The 15,803-nt window shown below is 37.5% G+C and overlaps 1 protein-coding gene across 1 annotated transcript in view; it reads left to right on the forward strand.

Moving 5' to 3' along the window:
* Positions 1 to 15,803, forward strand: part of UNC13C (unc-13 homolog C) — a 4,920,764-nt gene that overhangs the window by 4,700,347 nt on the left and 204,614 nt on the right. The gene's annotated exons all lie outside the window — the stretch shown is intronic.

Here is a 15,803-nt window from a genome sequence, read left to right on the forward strand (position 1 = left end):
TTGAGTCAAAAAAGAATCAGTCTTGGTCTTAAAATGATTGGTTAGATCCAATGGCATAGCCATATAATACCTGTTATCACCAAATTGTCTTAATGTTTCTTCATTGTAATTGACCCAATCCTGAACCACTATCGCACCACCCTTGTCTGCTGGTACAATGACAATCTCCTTGTTGTTCTTAAGATCCTCTATACATTATCCCTCCTCCTTGGAAAGATTGTTATAAGAATCCTGAAATTCCCTGAGGTTACAATGTAAATCTTTTAGGACATTGGCCTTAAAAAATGGATACTATATGTGACATAGGTGGAGTAAAATAGACCTTTTGAATCTAAACTCTGGAACTTCCTGAGTGTTATCATTTTCAAAAAACAATTTAAGATTAAGCAAATGACAGAACTTGACCACATCCTGTGCTAAGATATATTCTGGAACAAAAAAGCTGGGGTTTCAAAGGGATGTAGGGGATTATGAAAGAGGCAAACCATTTGATATGCCCAGGAATTTCACTTAAAGGCTTCCGAGCAATAAATCCTCAGCCCCCAAGAGAAAAAGACCCAAATCTATTTTGAAACGAAATTCAGAGTCATCGAGTTACACATCAGGGGATGAGACTTCTTCTAATACTGAAGGGGAGGGTAACCACACAGATGCCTCACCTGATCCCAAAAGAAGGAGTTTGTCACACCCTTTGGGTTCAGGTACAGACGAGGGGGGAGGAAACACAAGAAATGCCAAACCGGTAAAGGGTTTGGAGGGTCTGTTACAACTGATGATCGAACACTAGTTGACTATATGAATGTACACATTTCCTCTGTACACTTCTCTGATTTACAAATTAAAGTTTTAAACAAAGGCTTTAATTTTGTCCCCGGCTTTTTTGTTCCAGAATATATCTTAGCACAGGATGTGGTTAATTTCTGTCGTTTGCTTAATCTTAAATTGTTTTTTTGAAAATGATACCACTCAGGAAGTTCCAGAGTTTAGATTCAAAAGGTCTACTTTTACTCCACCTATGTCACATATAGTATCCATTTTTCAGGCCAATGTCCTAAAATATTTACATTGTAACCTCAGGGAATTTCAGTATTCTTATAACAATCTTTCCAAGGAGGAGGTACAATGTATAGAGGATCTTAAGAACAACAAGGAGATTGTCATTGTACCAGCAGACAAGGGTGGTGTGATAGTGGTTCAGGATTGGGTCAATTACAATGAAGAAGCATTAAGACAACTTGGTGATAACAGGTATTATATGGCTATGCCATTGGATCCAACCAATCATTTTAAGACCAAGATTGATTCTTTTTTGACTCAAGCCAAGGAAGATGGCATCATTACTGATTCTGTTAGACATCAGTTGTTGGTTTCATCCCCGAATAAACAGTATTTTTACTTACTACCTAAAATACATAAGACACTAGATGTCCTCTTGGTAGACCAATAGTATCAGGGCGGGGATCCATCACTGAACCACTTTCTGAATATTTAACACATTACCTCAAACCACTACTATCTATGGTATGGGCCAGAATTCAGGATACAACTCAGTTTTTGGATATTATATCTGACATGCAATTGGAGCTTCATTGGCTTATGTGTACCCTGGATGTAACCTCTCTCTATACGAATATTCCCCAGTGGGCAGGTTTGCTGGCTTTGGAATTTTGGTTGGGAAGATCTGGTTTATACCAACCAGGCTTTAATACTTTTTTAGTATGCCTGGCTGAATATGTTCTTACTAGTAATGTATTCTACTTCCAGGACCAATGTTTTTGGCAGGTCAAGGGTACAGCAATGGGTGCCTCTTTTGCACCCATCTATGCTGACCTATTTATGGCCTACATCGAGGAGATTATAATCTATGATTCCAGTCATAATTTATATATTGATGAAATAAATATTTGGAGGTGATATCTGGATGATTGTTGGGTGGTGTGGAGGTCGGATGAAACATACTTAACATGAGTTTATTGGCTATCTTAATGACAACAAATGGGGAATTGAATTTAAACTGAATTTTCATAAATCAACAATTGTTTTCCTTGACGTTGAAGTTAGCAGGAATCCTGATGATACCTTAGCCACATGGGTTTCCAGGAAATTCCCCGAGTATAACTCTCTTTCGCATGCCACTAGCTTCCACCCCCGACATATCATCCGGAATATCCCCAAATCACAATTCCTCAGGATAAAAAGGATTTGTTCAAGCCAGCAAACATTTGAAGATACTAGAGATGATTTGATACAATGTTTTCATGAGAGAGGTAACCCTTCTGGTACAATTAGCACAGATTGTCACTGCACTTCCACTTAAGACAGAACCAAGCTTTTACAATATAAGGACAAACCAAGAGGTTTTTCTAATCCTTTGGTTCATCTGGTGACCACATATGGACGCAATACATGGGGGTTTACAAATATAATTAATAGACATTGGAATATTCTTATGGCCGAGGAGAGATTACACCCTTTTTTGGGTGATAGATGCTTTTCTTCATCCAGGAGAGGACGTACATTGGGTTCCCTCTTTAGTCATTTAGTCATTATAAGAGGGTGGGACCTAGTTCTATGGTTCCCACTCAATGTACACTCACAGGTGGCCCACTGATAGGCTGCATGCCATGTGGTCATTGTACTCATTGCACTAGGGTTCAGAAAACAAGGGAATTCAGTAGTCACAATACATCGGTGGTTTTCAACATTAACTTTTGGGGTAACTGCAGCACAGAATGGGGTGTCTATTTGGTCACTTGTTCATGCTCCTCATTCTATGTGGGACAAACTTCTAGACCTTTTCGTCTCAGGATTGGGGAGTATCTTAGTGACATTAGGAATAAACGTCCTACTAATGATTTGTTCAAATGTGTGCAAACACAATACTGCATCTTTTTATTTCACTGTTATAGATTGTATTGTGGGTAAATGTAGGGACAAATCAGGATGGCACAGTATACTTAATTTTAAGGAACGCAAATGGATTATTAAGTTAGGAGTTTTGTTCCCACCTGGGCTTAATGACCAGTTATGAATGCACCAATGAACTGTTTTATGTACTATATATATATATGAGTGGATTTTTGGTTTACTCATGTTTACTCACTGAAGAAGGCTATTACAGCCAAAACCGTTTTGGGGCAGGTAGTTGGGCTTATCACTCTCTACCTTGTTATGTGATTTTTATTATATGTATTAAACTGTGGGTTTCCACCTTTACTGCTGGCTTTTCTTTGGTTTGAAAGCTCATCTAAACCAAAGTTTTTAGTCATAGGTGACTCCATTATGAGACACACAGATGTCCCCCTCACCAGGCTGTACAAAGAGAAAGTTACGGTCAGCTGTCTATCGGATGCAAGGCTCCAACAGATCACACATGCACTCAAGTCTGTCAACAACAAGAACCATTATGACTTCATCATAGTTTATGTTGGCGTAAATGATGTACCTCACCGGACTATATGAAGAGAGACATGATTAAGTTCTATGAGTATGTGTCCCAGGCAGGTATGTCCTTGAGCGGCATTCTACCCTCACCTAGGATGATACCACAGTATAAACAAAAAATGACTGATGTCAACAATTGGCTTAGTTTCTGGTCTCATTCTAAGGGGATCAAGTCCCTGTCAGCCCGGGATGGCATGACTAATTTGCCACAACACTTTGCCAGAGATGGTCTTCACCTGTCACTTCTATGCTTTCAGTTACTGGCTAAAACACTTGCCTCCCCCATAGTGCATTTTTAGGCAAGGTCAGAAGAACAAAATTTCTGACATGAGAATATCACAAACAAATAAATTAAAGGTTATGTTGATAAACGCTAGGCACTTTAATTAGAAACTGCACTCTCTGGAAGCACTCCTCTCCCTGGAGGATGTTGACATCTATGCAGTCACAGAAACTTTGTTCAGGGTCACAGAGAGTACCCCGGCCTTGCAAGGCTACAATACATTCCACACTTTCAGACTGCAAAATGAACGTGTGAAAACCAAAGGAGGAGGAGGAGTATCTATCTTCATCAAAGATAAATACATCTCCAGACTGGTTAGACAGGAAAACTTCATGGAGTTACTCAAAGTTCAACTAACTGTGGGTAAGACCCCCCCCCCTTTATGTCATTGTTAGCTATAGACCTCCTTCAGTGAACCAAGATACCCATGCTGTTAATTTGGACCTACATAAGTCAATCAAATTACAACTAAACATTCTAGTCATCGGCGATTTTTAACTATCCCTCCATTGACTGGGAAACTTATACAAATCCCAACAGTCTCACACAAAGGTTCCTGAACTTTGTTAACACTAATTCCCTGGAACAAACAGTATGCAACCCCACAAGGAGCTCAGATATTCTCGACCTGGTCCTTACCAACATGGGTGACCATTGCACCACCACAAGTATAAGACCTTCACTGGCTAAATCTGATCACAAATCAGACACATTTGAAATAGCTATAATACCTGAACCCCTCTTAGGTGAGATCAGGCTAAACATTTTCACCAAAGTTTATTACACCATCCTAAGGGATAGTATAAATAGTTTCCTAGCTCCTGTTCCCAAAGATGGCATTGATAACTATACTAAGGTATACAAAAACGCCCTGTACAAACACTTTCACAAATGTATTGACACAGCTGTACTTGATAGGATCAAAAACAAGATCCTTAAGAAAAAAACAAGCCTCCCTGGTGGGCATTTAGCATTAATAGGTAATAAAACAAGAGGCAGAAGTTGCTGTCTAAGAATAAAAAACAGAGGTCCCAGCAATGGAAGACCACCCTCCTCTGCTTCAACAAACAAATAAGACAACTTGAAAATCCTCTAAGGGCAACTTTGAAAAAGATTTAGCGACCATAAGGATTACCATAAGGTATTCTTCAGCTATATCCGTAATGTAAGAGGTAGGACCCAGATGTGTGCAGAGCTAGCTGTGAATGGCATCACACACGCCGATCATGTGAAAATAGCTAACCTTTTAGCTGACAGGTTTGGCAAACATTTCACCCCTCTGTCACCGCCAAACATTTCACAAAGCATTCTGTCTACATCTCCCCTACCTTGCATCTCCAAAGAACAAGTTATTAATGCTCATTACAAGGCCAAAAACACAGCCTATATGGAACTGGATGGCATCCTAGGTTGTGTTTTTAGCAACTCCATTAGGTACTCTCTTCAACCATAGCCTGAATACTGGTTTTGTCCCTGCTGAATGGAAAACAGCAACCATCATCCCCCTTCATAAAGGGGGTACAGCAACAGACCGTGGGAACTACAGAACCATAAGCTTACCCATCCATGTAAGGCCATGCAATGAATCATCATGGACCTTATAAATAAGGCTATAGTTAATCTCCAAGCCCTTGGTCCAACACAGTTTGGTTTTGTCAAAAGAAAGTCATGCCTGTTAAATCTGGTGGACTTCTTTGAAAACATTACCAGAGCCATCAAAGAAGGCAAATCTGTGTGCACAGCCTACCTTGACTTAGCCAAGGCCTTTGACACAATCCCACCTTCGGGCATCATAGATAAACTCTCCCAGTTGAATATCAACCCTTATGTCATTAAGTGGGTTGCTAACTGGCTCACCAACAGATCAATCAGTCAAAGTTGGGGACTTTACCTCAACCAACAAACCTGTCACCAGTGGGGTTCCGCAGGGGTCAGTGCTGGGCCCTGTATTGTTTGGAATATACTTCTCAGAAGTTCAGGCCAAAACAGAGGGGCTGTGGCTAACCATGTGTGCTGATGATGGCAAATTAGGTGCAATCATTGAATCCCTAAACAATGTCAATAAACTTCAAGAGAGACTTACACAAACCAATGATTGGTGCCAAAGCCATGGACTGAAGCTCAGTGCTAAAAACTGCATTATCATCCCTTTCAGTAAAAACGATAATCCAGCAGACTATCATATAAATAATAATACACTAAGTAACAATTCAGTAGTGAGAGACTTGGGAACACAAATTGACTGTAGCTTAAACTTTGACCAGCATGTGTCTATGTGGTAAAGAAGGCATTCTTCATTGCAGACCTCATTAGCAAAGACATTGCCTCAAAAGTGAAAGATGTCATAACACCCCTCTACTCAGCCATCAGACCAATAATTGAGTTCAAAGCTGCAGCAACTTGAGAGACCTCAGAGATTTCTAACCAATAAAATTCAGGGTCTCCAGCACATTTCATACATTGACAGATTGACGTCACTGTCACTTACTCAGTAGCATGCAGATTACTTAGAGAAAACTTGTGCCTGGCCTACAGAGAAATCTCAGATCCATACCTAATAGAAATGCTGCACATCTGCAAGTTAAATGGGACAAGGCCACCCACTCCAGGGACCTTAATCTGGCCTGCGATATAAATACAACCTGCTGGAGAGACAAATATGTCTCTCAGAAGATGCCACTCTTCTGGAATAGGCTACCAGTTCACATCAAGCAAAGCCCCTCTATGACCCTACTTAAGCTTAGCCTGGATGACTGGATGGGAAACCATAAATTCCAGCCGGGGATTTCCCTTTGACCCTCCTAAATATGGGCAGTCATTGCTAACTAGGATCTCGACATGAGGCAAAATCCTTTATATTGGGTTTCTCCAGTATTATATTGGGTACATATGACTAGGCTTATAAAGACTGTTGGGTCAACAGCCCAGTAATCACCTATGAATCTTTGAACCTATGAAAAAAAACATATTTACAGATGCAAGAATATGCGACAACTTTCAGTTCAAGACGCAGCTTGCAATATCAAAACATGGAATAAAAAGTGGAATTATGCTTAGCAGAACTCTATGGATAAGACGTATAATGCCTGAAATGGCTTACGGTACAGGGATAGCAAAATTATTATTATATAGAGAGGTATGAAGACATTAGAATAGGCAAGTGAGAATAGTTGTAAGAAAGGATACTATGAGGAGAAGACAGAAAAGGTGTGAGATGCATGCAGCGGGAAGAGGAGTAGAAAGGAGAAGAAGGGTGAGACAGATGTGAAGAGAAGAGGGACATAGGATAAATGACAGGCAGTAAGTAAGGGAATGACAAGATGTGATAAGGAAGGATGAAACAGAGATAAAGGGGTGTGTGAGAGAGCTGCAGGGTTCATGTAATGTGACTTGTGTGAATGCAGCTGCACTTTGTTGAGTGAAGAGGTGTTCTTTGAGCTGTTGTTTGAAATCAGAGTACTTTTGAGCTTCTCAGACTGAGAGTGGAATGGAGTCCCATAGTTCATAGGATCATAGTAGGTTACTAGGCTAATGGCTCCAGGGCCCTTACAAGCCTAGCCATGTTCATCCTGTTACCAAGGATGTCTGGTTCAAGCAGACACTAAAATCAGCACCTAATTTCCCCTGTCCAAGAGGGACACAGGTGGAACCCTGGGGTGAATTTCTGGTTACCCAACCAATTGCCAAAACTGAGCTTAAATAGGGCCAATGAGGGGCTTTGTTTACAATTAATAGGAAACTTGTTCCAAAGGTGGAGCAACCTGTGTGAGACAAATCTGTCTCTTCAGCCAGTTCTGTTGATGTCACATACCAGGTTAAGGTCCTTTGAGCAAGTGACCCATGTGCCATTAGACTTGTGAATGTGCAGCATTTCCATTAAAGCTGGATCAGAGATTGCTCAATATGCAAGGCACAGGTCTCCTCTGAGCAGTCTGTACGATACACAGTAAAGTGACAATGATTTCAGTCATTTCAGTCTGTCCACATAAGACCAATCTTGAAGACTATGAATTTTCTTTATAAGGAACCTTTGTGGTCACTCCAATTGCTGCAGGTGTTTGGAAAGGAACATACCAAAGGGAGTGTTGTACTGTTGGGAACATGGGTTGAACTTGGTTTAATTGTTAGAATGCAGAATGCATAATGCTGTGTATAGTCCTTTGCAGTACTTTGTACTGTTAGCTCACAGCTGCTAATACAGCTGCTAATAGTTCTCTTTAGCCACAGGTGTTCATGCTGGTCATTTTGTTTGGTCCCTGACATAGGAGCACCTTAGGGCCCACAGACTTTGTACTCAAAATATTGTTTTTAATACAGTTTCTGATGATATTTATGGTAGATTGCATGACAGTGGATATTTAGAAGAACTATTAACTACTTCTTTACTGAGGGTTGTTAGGAGTCATGTGAACCTCAGGCATAAAAAGAAACTCCTAAGTAGGTGATATATTTTGTGATGAAACATGGTCTCTTTACAAAAACTATTGCAAGGTTGTGGGTTGGTATAATGGTTAAGGTCTTTGCCTCACATTCACAAGGTACAGGGTTTGATTCTCACCTTAAAAAACGCATTTTGTTAAACTTAAAATGATCCACGTGAGCAATTATCCTAGTACTTGCGAATGGTCTTGTATTCCAGCTATTCAATCTTATGGTAGCTATTTTCTATAAGTAAATGAAATACTAAAGTTATGACTAATTCTATCAAAAATCAATCAAAATCATCAACAGGTCATTCAAAAATAAAATGCTGGTCATCTATATAATGATGCAAGTTCTGCTTTTATAGCTGTGACTCTTTCCTGAAAATAAGTTTTCAGACACTCTAATATCAGTGGTCAGAGAAGAAGGGCAGATGGGAATCTAAATGGTGATATTATGCAAACTCTATGTATCACTTTAGTAAAATATTACATAAGGGAACATGGCTAGTTCATGCATAGAGTGCTCATGTTATTGATATATTATGGGCCTTTCTCAGTTATTATTCATTTTATTTATCTTTTTTGACTGGATAATTCTCATGAGGCTAGTAGTCTCTTTTGAGGGGAGACCTGAGGTAGTATTTATCCTACTAGTTTAGTTGTCTTGCTGTCCCGTAAAAATAGATTTCTACTTGGAGTAAAATTTGAAATGGGGAGTACAAATTGCAATCAGTTTGTTTTAAATGCATATGTAAATTCAGTAAAATGCATTATCTATAGTAAATTTCCATCTCTGCTGATAAAGGCTTCCATTGACTTTGCGAGTATTAAACATTTTCCCATCAGAAGTAAGAGTCATGGTTTCATTTTATTTTAGTGCTACAGCAGAGTCAGTTATAATTATTTCTAAGAAAATATATAATAAGAGATTTTTTCCAAATATGCTTTGGTCCCCACTTTTGCTCTCACATGCTATGACATAAAAATCACCCCTTTTAGTTTCATATTGGTAACTGTTAACATTGAAGTTTCCTGGCTGTTTTCAGGTCTTGTACAAAACTTCTATACTAATGTTCTTTCCCCAAGTGTGTGAGGTATCTGAACATTGGAAAAACATGTCTCTGATGGTCCATTGATAGAGACAGACTACAGAAGGGAGATGTTACATTGGTATATTTTAATCTTCTATCATATTATTTGGAGACAGTTACATCTTACTAAAATATGGCCGAGTGATTTTCACATCCCAGAGATGAGATGGGGACAGTTGGTTAAGACTTTAGTACTATCTCAGATGTGTTGATAAATTGAGAGTCTGGTATTTTGGTTTACCAATGTTGTCAGACCTGAGACTTACTTTTTGAGGTAAATTTTCATGTTTTGTTTGGTGGGTTCAGCCTTATTGGTGGTCATTTACGATTGTCCAGTTATATTCACAATTTTTTTTGACACAATGTATGCGTTCAGTGTTTTATGTTACAAGTATAACATGTACTAGCCAGATCACAGAGAAGCAAAATTTGCTTTCTTTTTTTTTTCAAAACTTTTTTTTTTTTTTTTTTTTCAAAAAATTTGCTTTCTTGACCTGTCACCAGCATAGTTTTCTTAGACAAAAAATGCTGGAATTATTTGTATACTGCATTCACTATCCCTATAGTACCTCATCTTTATTTTCATTTACATTAAACATAACATGATATAAAGTTTATTAAAGGATGATAAGCAAGGTATAATGAACTCTGCTTTCTCGTGTACTGGATAGAGAAAGAAAACAGGAGTATGCATCTGTTATATAAAAACAATCAGCTGTTAATAACACGCTATTTTACTGTTTGCCACGGTGGTGCAGTGGTTAGCATTGTTGCCTCACAGCAAGAGGTTCTCCGGTTCGAATCTCGGCTGGGTTGCCTTCGCTGCAGAGTCTGCATGTCCTCCCAGTGGCTCTGTGGGTTTCCTCCTACATCCCAAAGACATGCTGCAGGTGGATTGAACACTCTAAATTGGCCCTGCGTGTGAGTGTGTGCCTTCTGTGGAAGGTTGGGCACTGGGCTGGCAACTTGACACTGTAAAACTCCACTGCCAATCATGAGGGGGCAGGTGATCCACTGTGGTGACCCCTAACCGGGAAAAGCCAAAAGAAGAAGTTTGTTAATATACAGCAGTCATAAAAACTAGATATATCATAAGAATAACAAAGTCATATGCAAGTAATGCACCCTTTCAGAGCTGTCTTTATATTCAGAACTGTAATTTAGCAGCAGTAGCACCACCCATGACATTTGGTGGAAGTAAACAGTAGAGTGTTTCTTTTCTGAAAGCTACCCTTCAATAAGCAAAGTGAAACTAAGTAGCTCAGTCTATCTGCAAGGCCAGCATTTTGCCTTTGAGGTATTGTTTTAATTTCAAAGACAAATGATGATGCTACAGATATTGACTAAATAGTTATAAGGTAGTCTAAAACAGGAATACATGTCGCTAAGTCAACTTTCATTTCAGAATTATAATAGGGCCTTGCAGAAGATTGTGCTTTCTTTACAGTAGATATTTGTCCTTATTTCATTTGCATTTATTTTACACGCATTTATTTTATGACAAATTACAGTACAGATTAATGTAGTGAAAAAATTACCTGGAGAGCGATGTTTGAAGATTATAATGAAAGCTTATTTAGTCCTCTCCTATAACTAACTTAAAATTCCCTAATTTATTTTATTACACTCTCTCTCTCTCTCTGTATGTATGTATATATGGACTCCCTTCACAAGCTCAAAGTTTCAAAACTTTGAACTGTAAATGGTCGAGACCATAAGATCGAAGTTTTTAAACTTCAAACATTTTGAATGGAGATCACCGTACAGTGTGTAATGTGACATTTACTGTTTTCCTCATTGTATTACGATCTCGGAGTTGGTATATTTATTTAGCAGGGGTTGTGGTCTTATGGTCTCGACCATTTGCAGTTCAAAGTTTTAAAACTTCAAGCTTGTGAAGGGAATCCATATATATATATATATATATATATATATATATATATATATATATATATATCCCGATACCTTTCCTACTCAGCGTGGTGATTTTTTTGAGTTGGTTAAATAAAGACTTTAAACTAATAGAAAGTTTTGCAAGTGATAACACAGTCCTTTTTGTTGAAAAAAAAACAGACAGTTTAAAGGAAAAGCTATTTCACATAGAAAAACGTTTAATATTGGGGTTTACAATTCGACAATGTTTTTTTTGATGAATGCATCAAATTTCAACATGTTCCCAAGGCACTCAAAATGTATAAGTTTTCCAATAACCTTGTGTATGGGTCTGTTTTACATCAGGAGCTCCTAGAACTCTTTGACCATACTGGTCCTGACTTTATGCAGCTCCTGATAAGAGATAATTCATGGACTATGGTCACACTTAAAGATGAAATCGTTAAACTTCAGGAACCAGTTACAGGGGATTTGGGTTTTCACTCCTATGTCAACCACTACAAATCACTATTTAATAGGGTGGAACATCACATAATAGAAATTAAAAAGAGAATGAACAAGAAAGTTAAAGATAGACCATGAAGATTATGATTCAAAACGGGTCTACCATCTTCCTAAACCAGCCGTGAACATCAAGCAGCCATTGGTGGACACACCGATACCTGACACATTATTGGACATGCCAAGCTACAACCAACAGGAAGCTTTTTCAACCAGGAAGAGAAGGATTTTCATTACAAACCACCTTCCCCACCAAGAAGATTAGCGAGGATACAGAACAGGAGCAACAGCCGGATGATGGTGAGCGATTAACAAAGGAATTCATATTACCAACCAAAAGGGAGACCAAGAGGGAGGGGGAAGAGGAACCAGCATTTCCAGCAATGAATATTCAAACTCAGGACTGTACTGTTTTGGAATATGAAGGGCTAAAAATTTACAACTGCAGTGAAGTCCAACTAAATGAAGTACACGGTATGTTATTTTCGAAAGGTTTCAGCTTTAGTAGAGAAAACCATTGACATAAAACTGTTTGTGAGGAAGATAAACTTCAGGCTACTAAATGATAACACAACAGAGAACAATTATGTTAACAAATTATGTAGACCAAATACATTCAACCCCCACTTTTTTGCCAGCCGTAGCCTTTTTCGAATAGTTGTGTGAATGGGACTTAAGGGAATCATTCACAAGCCTTAAGTCACACTTGGACAACAATTTAACTGAAGAGGAGCAATTCATCTTGTCTGAGTTATCCAACAGTAGGGCAATAAGAATAATGAAGCATGACATGAGGGGTGGGATAGTCTTAATGGACTACTTACAATACGTTTTAAAAATTAGATTTTTTTTTACATAACAGAGAATATTTTACACCAACTTCTATTAATGAAGTGAACATGCCTAATTACAGAATACACCTCACACTAAAAGAACTATTTTTGGATTATGAGTTTGGTTTGGATGAAATTAATTTTCTGAGAATCAGGAATTCCTTGACTCCGCCTATTCAGTATCTCTAGAGTCCACAGATCAATCGTTAATCCACCAATGTGACCAATAGTGGCGGCAAAAAGATCAAAGACTGAACCACTGGCAGAGCTATTACATAGTAGTTTTACAGATTTTTTTTGTCGACAAGGGACATGTTGTAGAAGACCCTTGGAATTTGTTGAAGCTTTTAGTGGACTGTGTGTTCAAGGACAGTATACTTTTCCTTGCAATTGATGTTAATTAAAAGTTTATTCTTAAGCATTCCTCACAAAGAAGGACTGGAGTTTTTTAGGGAAGCCTTAGTGCTAGATTCAGAAATGTCCCAGGGCTCAATAGTCCATGTGTTATGTACATTAATGGAAGTTGTGTTGTCAAGTAATTGTTTTCTTTGATGGGGAATATTTTAAATAGATAAAAGGGGTAGTGATGGGTGCATCGGCTGCCCCTGTTTTCGCAAATAGTATGCTTTGGTTGTGGGAAAATAGTTTCATTTTTATCTCTGAATTTTCACATTCTATTTTTAGATATTTTAGATACCTGGATGGCATCCTAATTCTTTGGGAAGGCAATAGGAAGAAAATTCCAAAATGTCTTAAGTATATTAAGGAAATAACTATTTTTTTTTAATTTACCCACCAACTTGATACAGTAAGGGTCAATTATTTAGATGTACATATTTATAAAAATTCGAGGGAGTAAGTGTTCTGAAACTACGATACAAAGGAAATCTACATTTTCTAACAGCTTTCTTCATTTTGATAGTGACCACCCCAAGTGGTAGAAAAGAATTTTAGGGAAGGGTCAGATGATCAGGCTTTCCAGACTTATAACAGATGACAGGTTATTTCTGGAGGAGATGAACAAATTAAAAGACATGTTAAAGCAAAGGAATTACCCCAACTCCCTGCTAGTAGAACAAGAGCACTTGGTAAGGAGGGATAGATACACACAGCATCCCTCTGTATTAAGACATGCTGATGTTCAATTCAAAAATAATAAAACAGGAAATGGATACAGGTCTGCTCTGAACCATCACCTATGATTACCTTTCTGATAAGACAGGAAACATCATCCACAAGAACTGGGTTGAGGTTTTGGAACACATGGGTTAACAGAAAAGTTGGGTTTAGTCCCCAAAATTAAATACAGAAGGGGTAAGAACATCAAAAACATTTTTGAAGGAAAGTCAAAAGGAAATGGGATAACACTGGATAAAATGAGAAAATGTGGTGTTTGTAAACAATGTACATTTATAAATGAGACAAACAACATTATCACTGGTAATTTCAACAGAGTATTCTCATTTTCTGAAAATTTTAATTGTAACACTAAAGGCATAGTGTACATAGCTAACTTCCTATCCTCTCCAGCATTTGATATAGGCAAGACAAAAAAATCAGTTAAAGAAAAGAATATACCAACATGTGTACGCTATAAAGAAAAAAGACAATGTGAACGCCCTTTAAAGACATATCAGCACTTGTAAAAGTTTTAACAGATTCACTTTCTGTTTGTTATAAAAAAGTGACCCATAATGAGAGAGGTAGGAATTGATCATCTGATTTAGAATTTAGGAAGACGCACTGGCAAATTTTGTTAAATGCCACACAATACGTGGGTATAAATGATTGAGTATCTATTCAAGTATTTTAGCATTGAGAGCAGACACAATTAAATGATCAAGGCAGTTTTTATATAACAGGAAAATTACACCTAGACATACTTAGAATAATAATAATACATTTCAACACCATTAGCATTACCATAATTTTATGCAAAGCTTTTAATTAAACATCTGTGACTTTAACTATATCATTATTATTTTATAGTTTAATACGATTTTGAAATGGTGTAGTTATTTTCCACTGGTTTTCCTGTTGGGGCAAATTATAGTTACTTTATATTTGTTTTTTCATAAATGACATTATTGAGTGGCATTGTTACTATTTGTTTTGCTGTTGGTTTTATTTTAAATGATAGGCATGATGTGTTTTTTACTTATTCAATAACTGTAGTGAAATAACTTTGTTGTAACAAGTCACTCAGTTAATGTTTTTAAGCTTTTGATTGGTTAATACTATATATTTAAACTTAAGAGTTTTAGTAGTTAGTTATCTGGTGAAGTTCCAGTTTAAAATAAAGAAATGAAAGCACTCATGACTATTATTGGCACATCCTGGTATTTATTCAATAACATCCTCTGGTCTCAGTTCGTGTTGGTTGAATTCTTTGCTGGATTTGTGGTTATTATACATCTGAAAGATTATCATTTTGATCTTTTGTACAGGAAGTTATTTTATTTTTTATTTGTATGGGTTCTTGGTTGCTAGTTTCATTTGTTTTTTACCTTTTGTGAAAGACCTGGAGTCAAAAATGCTGCTAGATGACTGGTAAACATTTTATATTTTTAAGATGTGTTGGGTAACCAGAAGCAACATGTTTCCGTGGTTTATTACATAAAAGTAAAAGACTCATTAACTGGCTACATGGCTGTTATTAAAAACAAACAAGACTATGAAGAAATTTTGTCCTCAGTCTAATGTTAAATACTGAGTGATAAGGAACCCTTATTTATTAACACCATTTGCCAGATGATTTTTAGTGAGCACATGAGTAGGATTGCATTTCTACATATGTATGCTTGTATGTGTTGCACAGGTGTGTATTGATGCATATATATGTATATATATAGATATATAGATATATATATATATATATATATATATATATATATATATCTATAGGTCTACATTGACATATATAGATATATATATATATATATATATATATATATATATCTACATTGAATCACAGAAATGACATTTCATTGAAACCCAGTTGGCCGACTCCACTTCTCCAAAACAACATTAGAACGAAACCATGGACAGTGGAAATCCTTTCCCTGTGAAAAGAATGACTTGGCCGTCATGGTGAACTTTGCACTTTCTTCAGTGTAGTGCAAACTTGGAGTTGGTATATTTAAGTAAGGGGGTGGGGGATGAAGCCCCCCCCCATTTGGGTTTGTTTAACTTTGGTCGATTTAGGTTTTTTCGTGGTGGCCAAGTGGTTCCTTTCACAGGATGTTGGCAGTTCATGGTTTGTTTTAATAGCATTTCGGAGAAGTGGAGTCGGCCAACTGGATTTCGTTGAAATATCATTTTGGAGATTCAGCGT

This window comes from Protopterus annectens, chromosome 7.part1 (assembly GCF_019279795.1).
Source record: "Protopterus annectens isolate FY-2018-M chromosome 7.part1, PAN1.0, whole genome shotgun sequence".
In the NCBI taxonomy this organism is placed as follows: domain Eukaryota; kingdom Metazoa; phylum Chordata; order Ceratodontiformes; family Protopteridae; genus Protopterus; species Protopterus annectens.